Source organism: Leiobunum rupestre, chromosome 1 (assembly GCF_980474605.1).
Source record: "Leiobunum rupestre chromosome 1, qqLeiRupe1.1.hap1, whole genome shotgun sequence".
Classification (NCBI taxonomy): domain Eukaryota; kingdom Metazoa; phylum Arthropoda; class Arachnida; order Opiliones; family Sclerosomatidae; genus Leiobunum; species Leiobunum rupestre.
This window is the reverse complement of record NC_143384.1, coordinates 23249030-23262354: the sequence shown is the minus strand read 5'-3', so window position 1 is coordinate 23262354 and position 13325 is coordinate 23249030. Positions and strand designations below refer to the sequence as shown.

The 13325-nt window shown below is 42.0% G+C and overlaps 36 non-coding genes across 36 annotated transcripts; all 36 read right to left on the bottom strand.

Annotated features, from left to right (window-relative positions):
- Positions 1–272: 272 nt before the first annotated feature.
- Positions 273–355, bottom strand: TRNAL-UAA (transfer RNA leucine (anticodon UAA)). The gene has a single exon. It is a non-coding gene; the product is annotated as a tRNA-Leu (tRNA).
- Positions 356–1067: 712 nt separating this feature from the next.
- On the bottom strand, positions 1068–1150 carry TRNAL-UAA (transfer RNA leucine (anticodon UAA)). Its single transcript has one exon. It is a non-coding gene; the product is annotated as a tRNA-Leu (tRNA).
- Positions 1151–1267: 117 nt separating this feature from the next.
- On the bottom strand, positions 1268–1350 carry TRNAL-UAA (transfer RNA leucine (anticodon UAA)). The gene has a single exon. It is a non-coding gene; the product is annotated as a tRNA-Leu (tRNA).
- Positions 1351–1666: 316 nt separating this feature from the next.
- TRNAL-UAA (transfer RNA leucine (anticodon UAA)) lies at positions 1667–1749 on the bottom strand. The gene has a single exon. It is a non-coding gene; the product is annotated as a tRNA-Leu (tRNA).
- Positions 1750–2063: 314 nt separating this feature from the next.
- On the bottom strand, positions 2064–2146 carry TRNAL-UAA (transfer RNA leucine (anticodon UAA)). Its single transcript has one exon. It is a non-coding gene; the product is annotated as a tRNA-Leu (tRNA).
- Positions 2147–2461: 315 nt separating this feature from the next.
- TRNAL-UAA (transfer RNA leucine (anticodon UAA)) lies at positions 2462–2544 on the bottom strand. Its single transcript has one exon. It is a non-coding gene; the product is annotated as a tRNA-Leu (tRNA).
- A 913-nt stretch (positions 2545–3457) lies between these two features.
- On the bottom strand, positions 3458–3540 carry TRNAL-UAA (transfer RNA leucine (anticodon UAA)). The gene has a single exon. It is a non-coding gene; the product is annotated as a tRNA-Leu (tRNA).
- A 314-nt stretch (positions 3541–3854) lies between these two features.
- Positions 3855–3937, bottom strand: TRNAL-UAA (transfer RNA leucine (anticodon UAA)). The gene has a single exon. It is a non-coding gene; the product is annotated as a tRNA-Leu (tRNA).
- A 509-nt stretch (positions 3938–4446) lies between these two features.
- Positions 4447–4529, bottom strand: TRNAL-UAA (transfer RNA leucine (anticodon UAA)). Its single transcript has one exon. It is a non-coding gene; the product is annotated as a tRNA-Leu (tRNA).
- A 115-nt stretch (positions 4530–4644) lies between these two features.
- TRNAL-UAA (transfer RNA leucine (anticodon UAA)) lies at positions 4645–4727 on the bottom strand. Its single transcript has one exon. It is a non-coding gene; the product is annotated as a tRNA-Leu (tRNA).
- Positions 4728–4845: 118 nt separating this feature from the next.
- Positions 4846–4928, bottom strand: TRNAL-UAA (transfer RNA leucine (anticodon UAA)). The gene has a single exon. It is a non-coding gene; the product is annotated as a tRNA-Leu (tRNA).
- Positions 4929–5045: 117 nt separating this feature from the next.
- Positions 5046–5128, bottom strand: TRNAL-UAA (transfer RNA leucine (anticodon UAA)). The gene has a single exon. It is a non-coding gene; the product is annotated as a tRNA-Leu (tRNA).
- Positions 5129–5845: 717 nt separating this feature from the next.
- TRNAL-UAA (transfer RNA leucine (anticodon UAA)) lies at positions 5846–5928 on the bottom strand. Its single transcript has one exon. It is a non-coding gene; the product is annotated as a tRNA-Leu (tRNA).
- A 117-nt stretch (positions 5929–6045) lies between these two features.
- TRNAL-UAA (transfer RNA leucine (anticodon UAA)) lies at positions 6046–6128 on the bottom strand. The gene has a single exon. It is a non-coding gene; the product is annotated as a tRNA-Leu (tRNA).
- Positions 6129–6245: 117 nt separating this feature from the next.
- TRNAL-UAA (transfer RNA leucine (anticodon UAA)) lies at positions 6246–6328 on the bottom strand. Its single transcript has one exon. It is a non-coding gene; the product is annotated as a tRNA-Leu (tRNA).
- Positions 6329–6844: 516 nt separating this feature from the next.
- TRNAL-UAA (transfer RNA leucine (anticodon UAA)) lies at positions 6845–6927 on the bottom strand. The gene has a single exon. It is a non-coding gene; the product is annotated as a tRNA-Leu (tRNA).
- A 314-nt stretch (positions 6928–7241) lies between these two features.
- Positions 7242–7324, bottom strand: TRNAL-UAA (transfer RNA leucine (anticodon UAA)). The gene has a single exon. It is a non-coding gene; the product is annotated as a tRNA-Leu (tRNA).
- Positions 7325–7442: 118 nt separating this feature from the next.
- On the bottom strand, positions 7443–7525 carry TRNAL-UAA (transfer RNA leucine (anticodon UAA)). Its single transcript has one exon. It is a non-coding gene; the product is annotated as a tRNA-Leu (tRNA).
- Positions 7526–7642: 117 nt separating this feature from the next.
- TRNAL-UAA (transfer RNA leucine (anticodon UAA)) lies at positions 7643–7725 on the bottom strand. The gene has a single exon. It is a non-coding gene; the product is annotated as a tRNA-Leu (tRNA).
- A 717-nt stretch (positions 7726–8442) lies between these two features.
- TRNAL-UAA (transfer RNA leucine (anticodon UAA)) lies at positions 8443–8525 on the bottom strand. Its single transcript has one exon. It is a non-coding gene; the product is annotated as a tRNA-Leu (tRNA).
- Positions 8526–8642: 117 nt separating this feature from the next.
- Positions 8643–8725, bottom strand: TRNAL-UAA (transfer RNA leucine (anticodon UAA)). The gene has a single exon. It is a non-coding gene; the product is annotated as a tRNA-Leu (tRNA).
- Positions 8726–8842: 117 nt separating this feature from the next.
- On the bottom strand, positions 8843–8925 carry TRNAL-UAA (transfer RNA leucine (anticodon UAA)). Its single transcript has one exon. It is a non-coding gene; the product is annotated as a tRNA-Leu (tRNA).
- A 516-nt stretch (positions 8926–9441) lies between these two features.
- On the bottom strand, positions 9442–9524 carry TRNAL-UAA (transfer RNA leucine (anticodon UAA)). The gene has a single exon. It is a non-coding gene; the product is annotated as a tRNA-Leu (tRNA).
- A 116-nt stretch (positions 9525–9640) lies between these two features.
- On the bottom strand, positions 9641–9723 carry TRNAL-UAA (transfer RNA leucine (anticodon UAA)). The gene has a single exon. It is a non-coding gene; the product is annotated as a tRNA-Leu (tRNA).
- Positions 9724–10040: 317 nt separating this feature from the next.
- Positions 10041–10123, bottom strand: TRNAL-UAA (transfer RNA leucine (anticodon UAA)). The gene has a single exon. It is a non-coding gene; the product is annotated as a tRNA-Leu (tRNA).
- A 116-nt stretch (positions 10124–10239) lies between these two features.
- On the bottom strand, positions 10240–10322 carry TRNAL-UAA (transfer RNA leucine (anticodon UAA)). The gene has a single exon. It is a non-coding gene; the product is annotated as a tRNA-Leu (tRNA).
- A 116-nt stretch (positions 10323–10438) lies between these two features.
- Positions 10439–10521, bottom strand: TRNAL-UAA (transfer RNA leucine (anticodon UAA)). Its single transcript has one exon. It is a non-coding gene; the product is annotated as a tRNA-Leu (tRNA).
- Positions 10522–10638: 117 nt separating this feature from the next.
- Positions 10639–10721, bottom strand: TRNAL-UAA (transfer RNA leucine (anticodon UAA)). Its single transcript has one exon. It is a non-coding gene; the product is annotated as a tRNA-Leu (tRNA).
- Positions 10722–10838: 117 nt separating this feature from the next.
- TRNAL-UAA (transfer RNA leucine (anticodon UAA)) lies at positions 10839–10921 on the bottom strand. Its single transcript has one exon. It is a non-coding gene; the product is annotated as a tRNA-Leu (tRNA).
- A 116-nt stretch (positions 10922–11037) lies between these two features.
- On the bottom strand, positions 11038–11120 carry TRNAL-UAA (transfer RNA leucine (anticodon UAA)). Its single transcript has one exon. It is a non-coding gene; the product is annotated as a tRNA-Leu (tRNA).
- A 117-nt stretch (positions 11121–11237) lies between these two features.
- On the bottom strand, positions 11238–11320 carry TRNAL-UAA (transfer RNA leucine (anticodon UAA)). The gene has a single exon. It is a non-coding gene; the product is annotated as a tRNA-Leu (tRNA).
- A 915-nt stretch (positions 11321–12235) lies between these two features.
- TRNAL-UAA (transfer RNA leucine (anticodon UAA)) lies at positions 12236–12318 on the bottom strand. Its single transcript has one exon. It is a non-coding gene; the product is annotated as a tRNA-Leu (tRNA).
- A 117-nt stretch (positions 12319–12435) lies between these two features.
- Positions 12436–12518, bottom strand: TRNAL-UAA (transfer RNA leucine (anticodon UAA)). The gene has a single exon. It is a non-coding gene; the product is annotated as a tRNA-Leu (tRNA).
- Positions 12519–12634: 116 nt separating this feature from the next.
- On the bottom strand, positions 12635–12717 carry TRNAL-UAA (transfer RNA leucine (anticodon UAA)). Its single transcript has one exon. It is a non-coding gene; the product is annotated as a tRNA-Leu (tRNA).
- A 117-nt stretch (positions 12718–12834) lies between these two features.
- On the bottom strand, positions 12835–12917 carry TRNAL-UAA (transfer RNA leucine (anticodon UAA)). The gene has a single exon. It is a non-coding gene; the product is annotated as a tRNA-Leu (tRNA).
- Positions 12918–13235: 318 nt separating this feature from the next.
- TRNAL-UAA (transfer RNA leucine (anticodon UAA)) lies at positions 13236–13318 on the bottom strand. The gene has a single exon. It is a non-coding gene; the product is annotated as a tRNA-Leu (tRNA).
- Between the last annotated feature and the right edge of the window lie 7 nt (positions 13319–13325).

Genomic DNA, 13325 nt, shown 5'->3' with positions numbered 1-13325 from the left:
GATTAAATTCACAGTCTCTCTCCTCGAAAAAACGGATTGAGTTTTTTTACGGAAGAAATGAAAGGAATGAATTTGTTAGAAGTGGGGTTCGAAACCACGCCCTCTTTGATGATCAGAGCTTAAATCTGACGCCTTAAACGCTCGGCCATCCTGACTGCGGAAATTAGTTATTTTTCCGAATACGAACTTTTTTACAAAGATTAAATTCGCAGTCTCTCTCCTCGAAAAAAACGGATAGGGTTTCTTTGCGGAAGAAATGATAAGAAAGAATTTGTCAGAAGTGTGGTTCGAACCCACGCCTTCTTTCGAGGATCAGAGCTTAAATCTGACGCCTTAACCGCTCGGCCATCCTGACTGCGTAAACAAGTTATTTTTCCAGAATACGAAATTTTTTTGAGAGATCAAATTCGCAGTCTCTCTCCTCGACAAAACGGTTTGAGTTTCTTTGCGGAAGAAATGAAAGGAAAGAAGTTGTCAGAAGTGGGGTTCGAACCCACGCACTCTTTCGAGGATCAGAGCTTCAATCTGACGCCTAAACCGCTCGGTGATCCTGACTGCGGAATTTAGTTATTTTTCAGAATACGAACTTTTTTTAGAAAGATTAAATTCGCAGTCTCTTTCCTCGAAAAATCGGATAGGGTTTCTTTCCGGAAGAAATGAAAAGAAAGAATTTGTCAGAAGTGGGGTTAAAACCCACGCCCTCTTTCGAGGATCAGAGCTTAAATCTGACGCCTTAACCGCACGGCCATCGTGACTGCGGAAAATAGTTATTTTTCCTGAATACGAACTTTTATGAGAGATTAAATTCGCAGTCTCTCTCCTCGAAAAAACTGATTGAGTTTCTTTGCGGAAGAAATGAAAGGAAAGAATTTGTAAGAAGTGGGTTGGAACCCACGCCCTCTTTCGAGAATCAGAGCTTAAATCTGACGCCCTTACCGCTCGGCCATCCTGACTGCGGAAATAAGTTATTTTTCCAGAATACGAACTTTTTTGAGAGAATAAATTCAGTCTCTCTCCTCGAAAAAACGGATTGAGATTCTTTACGGAAGAAATGAAAGGAAAGAATTTGTCAGAAGTGGGGTTCGAACCCACGCCCTCTTTCGAGGTTCAGAGCTTAAATCTGACGCCTTAACCGCTCGGCCATCCTGACTAGGGAAATTATTATTTTTCCAGAAAACGAACTTTTTTTAGAAAGATGAAATTCGTAGTGTCTCTCCTCGAAAAAACGGATAGGGTTTCTTTGCGGAAGAAATGAAAAGAAAGAATTTGTCAAAAGTGGGGTTCAAACCCACGCCCTCTTTCGAGGATCAGAGCTTAAATCTGACGCCTTAACCGCTCGGCCATCCTGACTGCGGAAAATAGTTATTTTTCCTGAATACGAACTTTTTTGAGAGATTAAATTCGCAGTCTCTCTCCTCGAAAAAACGGATTGAGTTTCTTTGCGGAAGAAATGAAAGGAAAGAAGTTGTCAGAAGTGGGGTTCGAACCCACGCACTCTTTCGAGGATCAGAGCTTAAATCTGACGCCTAAACCGCTCGGTGATCCTGACTGCGGAAATTAGTTATTTTTCAGAATACGAACTTTTTTTAGAAAGATTAAATTCGCAGTATCTCTCCTCGAAAAAACGGATAGGGTTTCTTTGCGGAAGAAATGAAAGGAAAGAATTTGTAAGAAGTGGGGTTCGAACCCACGCCCTCTTTCGAGAATCAGAGCTTAAATCTGACGCCTTAACCGCTCGGCCATCCTGACTGCGGAAATAAGTTATTTTTCCAGAATTCGAACTTTTTTGAGTGATTAAATTCAGTCTCTCTCCTCGAAAAAACGGATTGAGTTTCTTTACGGAAGAAATGAAAGGAATGAATTTGTTAGAAGTGGGATTCGAACCCACGCCCTCTTTCGAGGATCAGAGCTGAAATCTGACGCCTAAACCGCTCGGTGATCCTGACTGCGGAATTTAGTTATTTTTCAGAATACGAACTTTTTTAAGAAAGATTAAATTCGCAGTCTCTCTCCTCGAAAAAACGGATAGGGTTTCTTTGCGGAAGAAATGAAAAGAAAGAATTTGTCAGACGTGGGGTTCGAACCCACGCCCTCTTTCGAGGATCAGAGTTTAAATCTGACGCCTTGACCGCTCGGCCATCCTGACTGCGGAAAAAGGGTATTTTTCCTGAATACGAACTTTTTTGAGAGATTAAATTCGCAGTCTCTCTCCTCGAAAAAACGGATTGAGTTTCTTTGCGGAAGAAATGAAAGGAAAGATTCTGTAAGAAGTGGGTTTCGAACCCACGCCCTCTTTCGAGAATCAGAGCTTAAATCTGACGCCTTAACCGCTCGGCCATCCTGACTGCGGAAATAAGTTATTTTTCCCGAATACGAACTTTTTTGAGAAATTAAATTCACAGTCTCTCTTCTCGAAAAAACGGATTGAGTTTCTTTACGGAAGAAATGAAAGGAATGAATTTGTTAGAAGTGGGGTTCGAACCCACGCCCTCTTTCGAGGATCAGAGCTTAAATCTGACGCCTTAACCGCTCGGCCATCCTGACTGCGGAAGTTAGTTATTTTTCAGAATACGAACATTTTTTACAAAGATTAAATTCGCAGACTCTCTCCTCGAAAAAACGGATTGAGTTTCTTTGCGGAAGAAATGAACGATTGAATTTCTCAGAATGGGGGTTCGAACCCACGCCCTCTTTCGAGGAACAGAGCTTAAATCTGACGCCTTAACCGCTCGGCCATCCTGACTAGGGAAATTATTAATTTTCCAGAAAACGAACTTTTTTTAGAAAGATGAAATTCGTAGTGTCTCTCCTCGAAAAAACGGATAGGGTTTCTTTGCGGAAGAAATGAAAAGAAAAATTTGTCAAAAGTGGGGTTCAAACCCACGCCCTCTTTCGAGGATCAGAGCTTAAATCTGACGCCTTAAGCGCTCGGCCATCCTGACTGCGGAAAATAGTTATTTTTCCTGAATACGAACTTTTTTGAGAGATTAAATTCGCAGTCTCTCTCCTCGAAAAAACGGATTGAGTTTCTTTGCGGAAGAAATGAAAGGAAAGAAGTTGTCATAAGTGGGGTTCGAACCCACGCACTCTTTCGAGGATCAGAGCTTAAATCTGACGCCTAAACCGCTCGGTGATCCTGACTGCGGAATTTAGTTATTTTTCAGAATACGAACTTTTTTTAGAAAGATTAAATTCGCAGTCTCTCTCCTTGAAAAAACGGATAGGGTTTCTTTGCGGAAGAAATGAAAAGAAAGAGTTTGTCAGAAGTGGGGTTAAAACCCACGCCCTCTTTCGAGGATCAGAGCTTAAATCTGACGCCTTAACCGCTCGGCCATCCTGACTGCGGAAAATAGTTATTTTTCCTGAATACGATCTTTTTTGAGAGATTAAATTCGCAGTCTCTCTATTCGAAAAAACGGATTGAGTTTCTTTGCGGAAGAAATGAAAGGAAAGAATTTGTAAGAAGTGGGGTTCGAACCCACGCCCTCTTTCGAGAATCAGAGCTTAAATCTGACGCCTTAACCGCTCGGCCATCCTGACTGCGGAAATAAGTTATTTTTCCAGAATACGAACTTTTTTGAGAGATTAAATTCAGTCTCTCTCCTCGAAAAAACGGATTGAGTTTCTTTACGGAAGAAATGAAAGGAATGAATTTGTTAGAAGTGGGATTCGAACCCACGCCCTCTTTCGAGGATCAGAGCTGAAATCTGACGCCTAAACCGCTCGGTGATCCTGACTGCGGAATTTAGTTATTTTTCAGAATACGAACTTTTTTAAGAAAGATTAAATTCGCAGTCTCTCTCCTCGAAAAAACGGATAGGGTTTCTTTGCGGAAGAAATGAAAAGAAAGAATTTGTCAGATGTGGGGTTCGAACCCACGCCCTCTTTCGAGGATCAGAGCTTAAATCTGACGCCTTGACCGCTCGGCCATCCTGACTGCGGAAAATGGGTATTTTTCCTGAATACGAACTTTTTTGAGAGATTAAATTCGCAGTCTCTCTCCTCGAAAAAACCGATTGAGTTTCTTTGCGGAAGAAATGAAAGGAAAGATTCTGTAAGAAGTGGGTTTCGAACCCACGCCCTCTTTCGAGAATCAGAGCTTAAATCTGACGCCTTAACCGCTCGGCCATCCTGACTGAGGAAATTAGTTATTTTTCCAGAATACGAACTTTTTTGAGAGATTAAATTCACAGCCTCTCTCCTCGAAAAAACAGATTGAGTTTCTTTACGGAAGAAATGAATGGAATGAATCTGTTAGAAGTGGGATTCGAACCCGCGCCCTCTTTCGAGGATCAGAGCTTAAATCTGACGCCTTAACCGCTCGGCCATCCTGACTGCGGATAATAGTTTTTTTGCCTGAATACGAACTTTTTTGAGAGATTAAATTCGCAGTCTCCCTCCTCGAAAAAACGGATTGAGTTTCTTTGCGGAAGAAATGAAAGAATTTGTAAGAAGTGGGGTTCGAACCCACGCCCTCTTTCGAGAATCAGAGCTTAAATCTGACGCCTTAACCGCTCGGCCATCCTGACTGCGGAAATTAGTTATTTTTCCAGAATAAGAACTTTTTTTGAGAGATCAAATTCGCAGTCTCTCCTCGACAAAACGGTTTGAGTTTCTTTGCGGAAGAAATGAAAGGAAATAATTTGTCAGAAGTGGGGTTCGAACCGACGCCCTCTTTCGAGGATCAGAGCTTAAATCTGACGCCTTAACCGCTCGGCCATCCTGACTGCGGAAATTAGTTATTTTTCAGAATACGAACTTTTTTTTAGAAAGATTAAATTCGCAGTCTCTCTCCTCGAAAAAACGGATAGGGTTTCTTTGCGGAAGAAATGAAAAGAAAGAATTTGTCAGAAGTGGGGTTCGAACCCACGCCCTCTTTCGATGATCAGAGCTTAAATCTGACGCCTTAACCGCTCGGCCATCCTGACTGCGGAAATTAGTTATTTTTCCAGAATACGAACTTTTTTTGAGAGATCAAATTCGCAGTCTCTCTCCTCGAAAAAACGGATAGTGTTTCTTTGCGGAAGAAATGAAAAAAAAGAATTTGTCAGAAGTGGGGTTCGAACCCACGCCCTCTTCCGAGGATCAAAGCTTAAATCTGACGCCTTAACCGCTCGGCCATCCTGACTGCGGAAACTAGTTATTTTTCAGAATACGAACTTTTTTTAGAAAGATTAAATTCGCAGTCTCTCTCCTCGAAAAAACCGATAGGGTTTCTTTGCGGAAGAAATGAAAAGAAAGAATTTGTCAGAAGTGTGATTCGAGCCCACGCCCTATTTCGAGGATCAGAGCTTAAATCGGACGCCTTAGCCGCTCGGCCATCCTGACTGCGGATAGTAGTTATTTTTCTGAAAACGAACTTTTTTTAGAAAGATTAAATTCGCAGTCTCTCTCCTCGAAAAAACGGATAGGGTTTCTTTGCGGAGGAAATGAAAGGAAAGAATTTGTCAGAAGTGTGATTCGAGCCCACGCCCTCTTTCGAGGATCAGAGCTTAAATCGGACGCCTTAACCGCTCGGCCATCCTGACTGCGGGTAGTAGTTATTTTTCTGAAAATGAACTTTTTTTAGAAAGATTAAATTCGCAGTCTCTCTCCTCGAAAAAACGGATAGGGTTTCTTTGCGGAAGAAATGAAAAGAAAGAATTTGTCAGTAGTGGGGTTCGAACACACGCCTTCGTTCGAGGATCAGAGCTTAAATCTGACGCCTTAACCGCTCGGCCATCCTGATTGCGTAAACAAGTTATTTTTCCAGAATACGAACTTTTTTTGAGAGATTAAATTCGCAGTCTCTCTACTCGACAAAACGGTTTGAGTTTCTTTGCGGAAGAAAGGAAAGGAAAGAATTTGTCAGAAGTGGGGTTCGAACCCACGCCCTCTTTCGAGGATCAGAGCTTAAATCTGACGCCTTAACCACTCGGCCATCCTGACTGCGAAAATTAGTTATTTTTCAGAATACGAACTTTTTTTAGAAAGATTAAATTCGCAGTCTCTCTCCTCGAAAAAACGGATAGGGTTTCTTTGCGGAAGAAATGAAAAGAAAGAATTTGTCAGAAGTGGGGTTCGAACCCACGCCCTCTTTCGAGGATCAGAGCTTAAATCTGACGCCTTAACCGCTCGGCCATCCTGACTGCGGAAACTAGTTATTTTTCAGAATACGAACTTTTTTTAGAAAGATTAAATTCGCAGTCTCTCTCCTCGAAAAAACGGATAGGGTTTCTTTGCGGAAGAAATGAAAAGAAAGAATTTGTCAGAAGTGGGGTTCGAACCCACGCCCTCTTTCGAGGATCAGAGCTTAAATCTGACGCCTTAACCGCTCGGCCATCCTGACTGCGGAAATTAGTTATTTTTCCAGAATACGAGCTTTTTTTGAGAGATCAAATTCGCAGTCTCTCTCCTCGACAAAAAGGAATGAGTTTCTTTGCGGCTGAAAGGAAAGGAAAGAATTTGTCAGAAGTGGAGTTCGAACCCACGCCCTCTTTCGAGGATAATAGCTTAAATCTAACGCCTTAACCGCTCGGCCATGCTGACTGCGAAAAATAGTTATTTTTCCTGAATACGAACTTTTTTGAGAGATTAAATTCGCAGTCTCTCTCCTCGAAAAAACGGTTTGAGTTTCTTTGCTGAAGAAATGAAAGGAATGAATTTGTTAGAAGTGGGATTCGAACCCACGCCCTCTTTCGAGGATCAGAGCTTAAATCTGACGCCTTAACCGCTCGGCCATGCTGAATGCGGAAAATAGTTATTTTTCAGAATACGAACTTTTTTTAGAAAGATTAAATTCGCAGTCTCTCTCCTCGAAAAAACGGATAGGGTTTCTTTGCGGAAGAAATGAAAAGAAAGAATTTGTCAGAAGTGGGGTTCGAACCCACGCCCTCTTTCGAGGATCAGAGCTTAAATCTGACGCCTTAACCGCTCGGCCATCCTGACTGCGGAAATTAGTTATTTTTCCAGAATACGAGCTTTTTTTGAGAGATCAAATTCGCAGTCTCTCTCCTCGACAAAAAGGAATGAGTTTCTTTGCGGCTGAAAGGAAAGGAAAGAATTTGTCAGAAGTGGAGTTCGAACCCACGCCCTCTTTCGAGGATAATAGCTTAAATCTAACGCCTTAACCGCTCGGCCATGCTGACTGCGAAAATTAGTTATTTTTCCAGAATACGAACTTTTTTGAGAGATCAAATTCGCAGTCTCTCCTCGACAAAACGGTTTGAGTTTCTTTGCGGAAGAAATGAAAGGAAATAATTTGTCAGAAGTGGGGTTCGAACCGACGCCCTCTTTCGAGGATCAGAGCTTAAATCTGACGCCTTAACCGCTCGGCCATCCTGACTGCGGAAATTAGTTATTTTTCAGAATACGAACTTTTTTTTAGAAAGATTAAATTCGCAGTCTCTCTCCTCGAAAAAACGGATAGGGTTTCTTTGCGGAAGAAATGAAAAGAAAGAATTTGTCAGAAGTGGGGTTCGAACCCACGCCCTCTTTCGATGATCAGAGCTTAAATCTGACGCCTTAACCGCTCGGCCATCCTGACTGCGGAAATTAGTTATTTTTCCAGAATACGAACTTTTTTTGAGAGATCAAATTCGCAGTCTCTCTCCTCGAAAAAACGGATAGTGTTTCTTTGCGGAAGAAATGAAAAAAAAGAATTTGTCAGAAGTGGGGTTCGAACCCACGCCCTCTTCCGAGGATCAAAGCTTAAATCTGACGCCTTAACCGCTCGGCCATCCTGACTGCGGAAACTAGTTATTTTTCAGAATACGAACTTTTTTTAGAAAGATTAAATTCGCAGTCTCTCTCCTCGAAAAAACCGATAGGGTTTCTTTGCGGAAGAAATGAAAAGAAAGAATTTGTCAGAAGTGTGATTCGAGCCCACGCCCTATTTCGAGGATCAGAGCTTAAATCGGACGCCTTAGCCGCTCGGCCATCCTGACTGCGGATAGTAGTTATTTTTCTGAAAACGAACTTTTTTTAGAAAGATTAAATTCGCAGTCTCTCTCCTCGAAAAAACGGATAGGGTTTCTTTGCGGAGGAAATGAAAGGAAAGAATTTGTCAGAAGTGTGATTCGAGCCCACGCCCTCTTTCGAGGATCAGAGCTTAAATCGGACGCCTTAACCGCTCGGCCATCCTGACTGCGGGTAGTAGTTATTTTTCTGAAAATGAACTTTTTTTAGAAAGATTAAATTCGCAGTCTCTCTCCTCGAAAAAACGGATAGGGTTTCTTTGCGGAAGAAATGAAAAGAAAGAATTTGTCAGTAGTGGGGTTCGAACACACGCCTTCGTTCGAGGATCAGAGCTTAAATCTGACGCCTTAACCGCTCGGCCATCCTGATTGCGTAAACAAGTTATTTTTCCAGAATACGAACTTTTTTTGAGAGATTAAATTCGCAGTCTCTCTACTCGACAAAACGGTTTGAGTTTCTTTGCGGAAGAAAGGAAAGGAAAGAATTTGTCAGAAGTGGGGTTCGAACCCACGCCCTCTTTCGAGGATCAGAGCTTAAATCTGACGCCTTAACCACTCGGCCATCCTGACTGCGAAAATTAGTTATTTTTCAGAATACGAACTTTTTTTAGAAAGATTAAATTCGCAGTCTCTCTCCTCGAAAAAACGGATAGGGTTTCTTTGCGGAAGAAATGAAAAGAAAGAATTTGTCAGAAGTGGGGTTCGAACCCACGCCCTCTTTCGAGGATCAGAGCTTAAATCTGACGCCTTAACCGCTCGGCCATCCTGACTGCGGAAACTAGTTATTTTTCAGAATACGAACTTTTTTTAGAAAGATTAAATTCGCAGTCTCTCTCCTCGAAAAAACGGATAGGGTTTCTTTGCGGAAGAAATGAAAAGAAAGAATTTGTCAGAAGTGGGGTTCGAACCCACGCCCTCTTTCGAGGATCAGAGCTTAAATCTGACGCCTTAACCGCTCGGCCATCCTGACTGCGGAAATTAGTTATTTTTCCAGAATACGAGCTTTTTTTGAGAGATCAAATTCGCAGTCTCTCTCCTCGACAAAAAGGAATGAGTTTCTTTGCGGCTGAAAGGAAAGGAAAGAATTTGTCAGAAGTGGAGTTCGAACCCACGCCCTCTTTCGAGGATAATAGCTTAAATCTAACGCCTTAACCGCTCGGCCATGCTGACTGCGAAAAATAGTTATTTTTCCTGAATACGAACTTTTTTGAGAGATTAAATTCGCAGTCTCTCTCCTCGAAAAAACGGTTTGAGTTTCTTTGCTGAAGAAATGAAAGGAATGAATTTGTTAGAAGTGGGATTCGAACCCACGCCCTCTTTCGAGGATCAGAGCTTAAATCTGACGCCTTAACCGCTCGGCCATGCTGAATGCGGAAAATAGTTATTTTTCAGAATACGAACTTTTTTTAGAAAGATTAAATTCGCAGTCTCTCTCCTCGAAAAAACGGATAGGGTTTCTTTGCGGAAGAAATGAAAAGAAAGAATTTGTCAGAAGTGGGGTTTGAACCCACGCCCTCTTTCGAGGATCAGAGCTTAAATCTGACGCCTTAACCGCTCGGCCATCCTGACTGCGGAAATTAGTTATTTTTCCAGAATACGAACTTTTTTGAGAGATCAAATTCGCAGTCTCTCTCCTAGACAAAACGGATTGAGTTTCTTTGCGGAAGAAATGAAAGGAAATAATTTGTCAGAAGTGGGGTTCGAACCAACGCCCTCTTTCGAGGATCAGAGCTTAAATCTGACGCCTTAACCGCTCGGCCATCCCGACTGCGTAAACAAGTAATTTTTCCAGAATACGAACTTTTTTTGAGAGATTAAATTCGCAGTCTCTCTCCTCGAAAAAACGGATAGGGTTTCTTTGCGGAAGAAATGAAAAGAAAGAATTTGTCAGAAGTGGGTTTCGAACCCACGCCCTCTTTCGAGGATCAGAGCTTAAATCTGACGCCTTAACCGCTCGGCCATGCTGAATGCGGAAAATAGTTATTTTTCAGAATACGAACTTTTTTTAGAAAGATTAAATTCGCAGTCTCTCTCCTCGAAAAAACGGATAGGGTTTCTTTGCGGAAGAAATGAAAAGAAAGAATTTGTCAGAAGTGGGGTTCGAACCCACGCCCTCTTTCGAGGATCAGAGCTTAAATCTGACGCCTTAACCGCTCGGCCATCCTGACTGCGGATAGTAGTTAGTTTTCAGAAAACGAACTTTTTTTGAGAGATTAAATTCGCAGTCTCTATCCTCGACAAAACGGTTTGAGTTTCTTTGCGGAAGAAATGAAAGGAAAGAATTTGTCAGAAGTGGGGTTCGAACCAACGCCCTCTTTCGAGGATCAGAGCTTAAATCTGACGCCTTAACCGCTCGGCCATCCCGACTGCGTAAACAAGTTATTTTTCCAGAATACGAACTTTTTTGAGAGATTAAATTCGCAGTCTCTCTCCTCGAAAAAACGGATAGGGTTTCTTTGCGGAAGAAATGAAAAGAAAGAATTTGTCAGAAGTGGGTTTCGAACCCACGCCCTCTTTCGAGGATCAGAGCTTAAATCTGACGCCTTAACCGCTCGGCCATCCTGACTGCGGAAATTAGTTATTTTTCCAGAATACGAACTTTTTTTGAGAGATCAAATTCGCAGTCTCTCTCCTCGAAAAAACCGATAGGGTTTCTTTGCGGAAGAAATGAAAAGAAAGAATTTGTCAGAAGTGGGGTTCGAACCCACGTCCTCTTTCGAGGATCAGAGCTTAAATCTGACGCCTTAACCGCTCGGCCATCCTGACTGGGGAAATTATTATTTTTCCAAAATACGAACTTTTTTTAGAAAGATGAATTTCGTAGTGTCTCTCCTCGAAAAAACGGATAGGGTTTCTTTGCGGAAGAAATGAAAAGAAAGAATTTGTCAGAAGTGGGGTTCGAACCCACGCCCTCTTTCGAGGATCAGAGCTTAAATCTGACGCCTTAACCGCTCGGCCATCCTGACTGCGGATAGTAGTTAGTTTTCAGAAAACGAACTTTTTTTGAGAGATTAAATTCGCAGTCTCTATCCTCGACAAAACGGTTTGAGTTTCTTTGCGGAAGAAATGAAAGGAAAGAATTTGTCAGAAGTGGGGTTTGAACCCACGTCCTCTTTCAAGGATCAGAGCTTAAATCTGACGCCTTAACCGCTCGGCCATCCTGACTGGGGAAATTATTATTTTTCCAAAATACGAACTTTTTTTAGAAAGATTAAATTCGCAGTCTCTATCCTCGACAAAACGGTTTGAGTTTCTTTGCGGAAGAAATGATAAGAAAGAATTTGTCAGAAGTGGGGTTCGAACCCACGCCCTCTTTCGAGGATCAGAGCTTAAATCTGACGCCTTAACCGCTCGGCCATCCTGACTGCGTACACAAGTTATTTTTCCAGAATACGAACTTTTTTGAGAGATTAAATTCACAGTCTCTATCCTCGACAAAACGGTTTGAGTTTCTTTGCGGAAGAAATGAAAGGAAAGAATTTGTCAGAAGTGGGGTTCGACCCCACGCCCTCTTTCGATAATCAGAGCTTAAATCTAACGCCTTAACCGCTCGGCCATCCTGACAGGGGAAATTATTTTTTTTCCAGAATACGAAATTTTTTTAGAAAGATGAAATTCGTAGTGTCTCTCCTCGAAAAAACGGATAGGGTTTCTTTGCGGAAGAAATGAAAGGATAGAATTTGTAAGAAGTGGGGTTCGAACCCACGCCCTCTTTCGAGGATCAGAGCTTATATCTCACGCCTTAACCGCTCGGCCATCCTGACTGCGGTAAATAGTTATTTTCCAGAATACGAACTTTTTTTAGAAAGATTAAATTCGCAGTCTCTCTCCGCGAAAAAACGGATTGAGTTTCTTTGCGGAAGAAATGAAAGGAAAGAATTTGTAAGAAGTGGGGTTCGTACCCACGCCCTCTTTCGAGGATCAGAGCTTATATCTGACGCCTTAACCGCTCGGCCATCCTGACTGCGGAAAATAGTAATTTTCCAGAATACGAAATTTTTTAGAAAGATTAAATTCGAAGTCTCTCTCCTCGAAAAAACGGATTGAGTTTCTTTGCGGAAGAAATGAAAGGAAAGAATTTGTAAGAAGTAGGGTTCGAACCCACGCCCTCTTTCGAGAATCAGAGCTTAAATCTGACGCCTTAACCGCTCGGCCACCCTGACTGCGGAAACTAGTTATTTTTCCAGAATACGAACTTTTTTTAAGAGATTAAATTTGAAGTCTCTATCCTCGACAAAACGGTTTGAGTTTCTTTGCGGAAGAAATGAAAGGAAAGAATTTGTCAGAAGTGGGGTTCGAACCCACGTCCTCTTTCGAGGATCAGAGCTTAAATCTGACGCCTTAACCGCTCGGCCATCCTGACTGGGGAAATTATTATTTTTCCAAAATACGAACTTTTTTTAGAAAGATGAATTTCGTAGTGTCTCTCCTCGAAAAAACGGATAGGGTTTCTTTGCGGAAGAAATGAAAAGAAAGAATTTGTCAGAAGTGGGGTTCGAACCCACGCCCTCTTTCGAGGATCAGAGCTTAAATCTGACGCCTTAACCGCTCGGCCATCCTGACTGCGGATAGTAGTAAGTTTTCAGAAAACGAACTTTTTTTGAGAGATTAAATTCGCAGTCTCTATCCTCGACAAAACGGTTTGAGTTTCTTTGCGGAAGAAATGAAAGGAAAGAATTTGTCAGAAGTGGGGTTCGAACCCACGTCCTCTTTCGATGATCAGAGCTTAAATCTGACGCCTTAACCGCTCGGCCATCCTGACTGGGGAAATTATTATTTTTCCAAAATACGAACTTTTTTTAGAAAGATTAAATTCGCAGTCTCTATCCTCGACAAAACGGTTTGAGTTTCTTTGCGGAAGAAATGAAAAGAAAGAATTTGTCAGAAGTGGGGTTCGAACCCACGCCCTCTTTCGAGGATCAGAGCTTAAATCTGACGCCTTAACCGCTCGGCCATCCTGACTGCGGATAGTAGTTAGTTTTGAGAAAACGAACTTTTTTAAGAAAGATTAAATTCGCAGTCTCTCTCCTCGAAAAAACGTATTGAGTTTCTTTGCGGAAGAAACGAAAGGAAATAATTTGTAAGAAGTGGTGTTCGAACCCACGCCCTCTTTCGAGAATCAGAGCTTAAATCTGACGCCTTAACCGCTCGGCAATCCTGCCTGCGAAAATTAATTATTTTTCCAGAATACGAACTATTTTGAGAGATTAAATTCGCAGTCTCTCTCCTCGAAAAAACGGATAGGGTTTCTTTGCGGAAGAAATGAAAAAAAAAAGAATTTGTCAGAAGTGGGGTTCGAACCCACGCCCTCTTTCGAGGATCAGAGCTTAAATCTGACGCCTTAACCGCTCGGCCATCCTGATTGCGTAA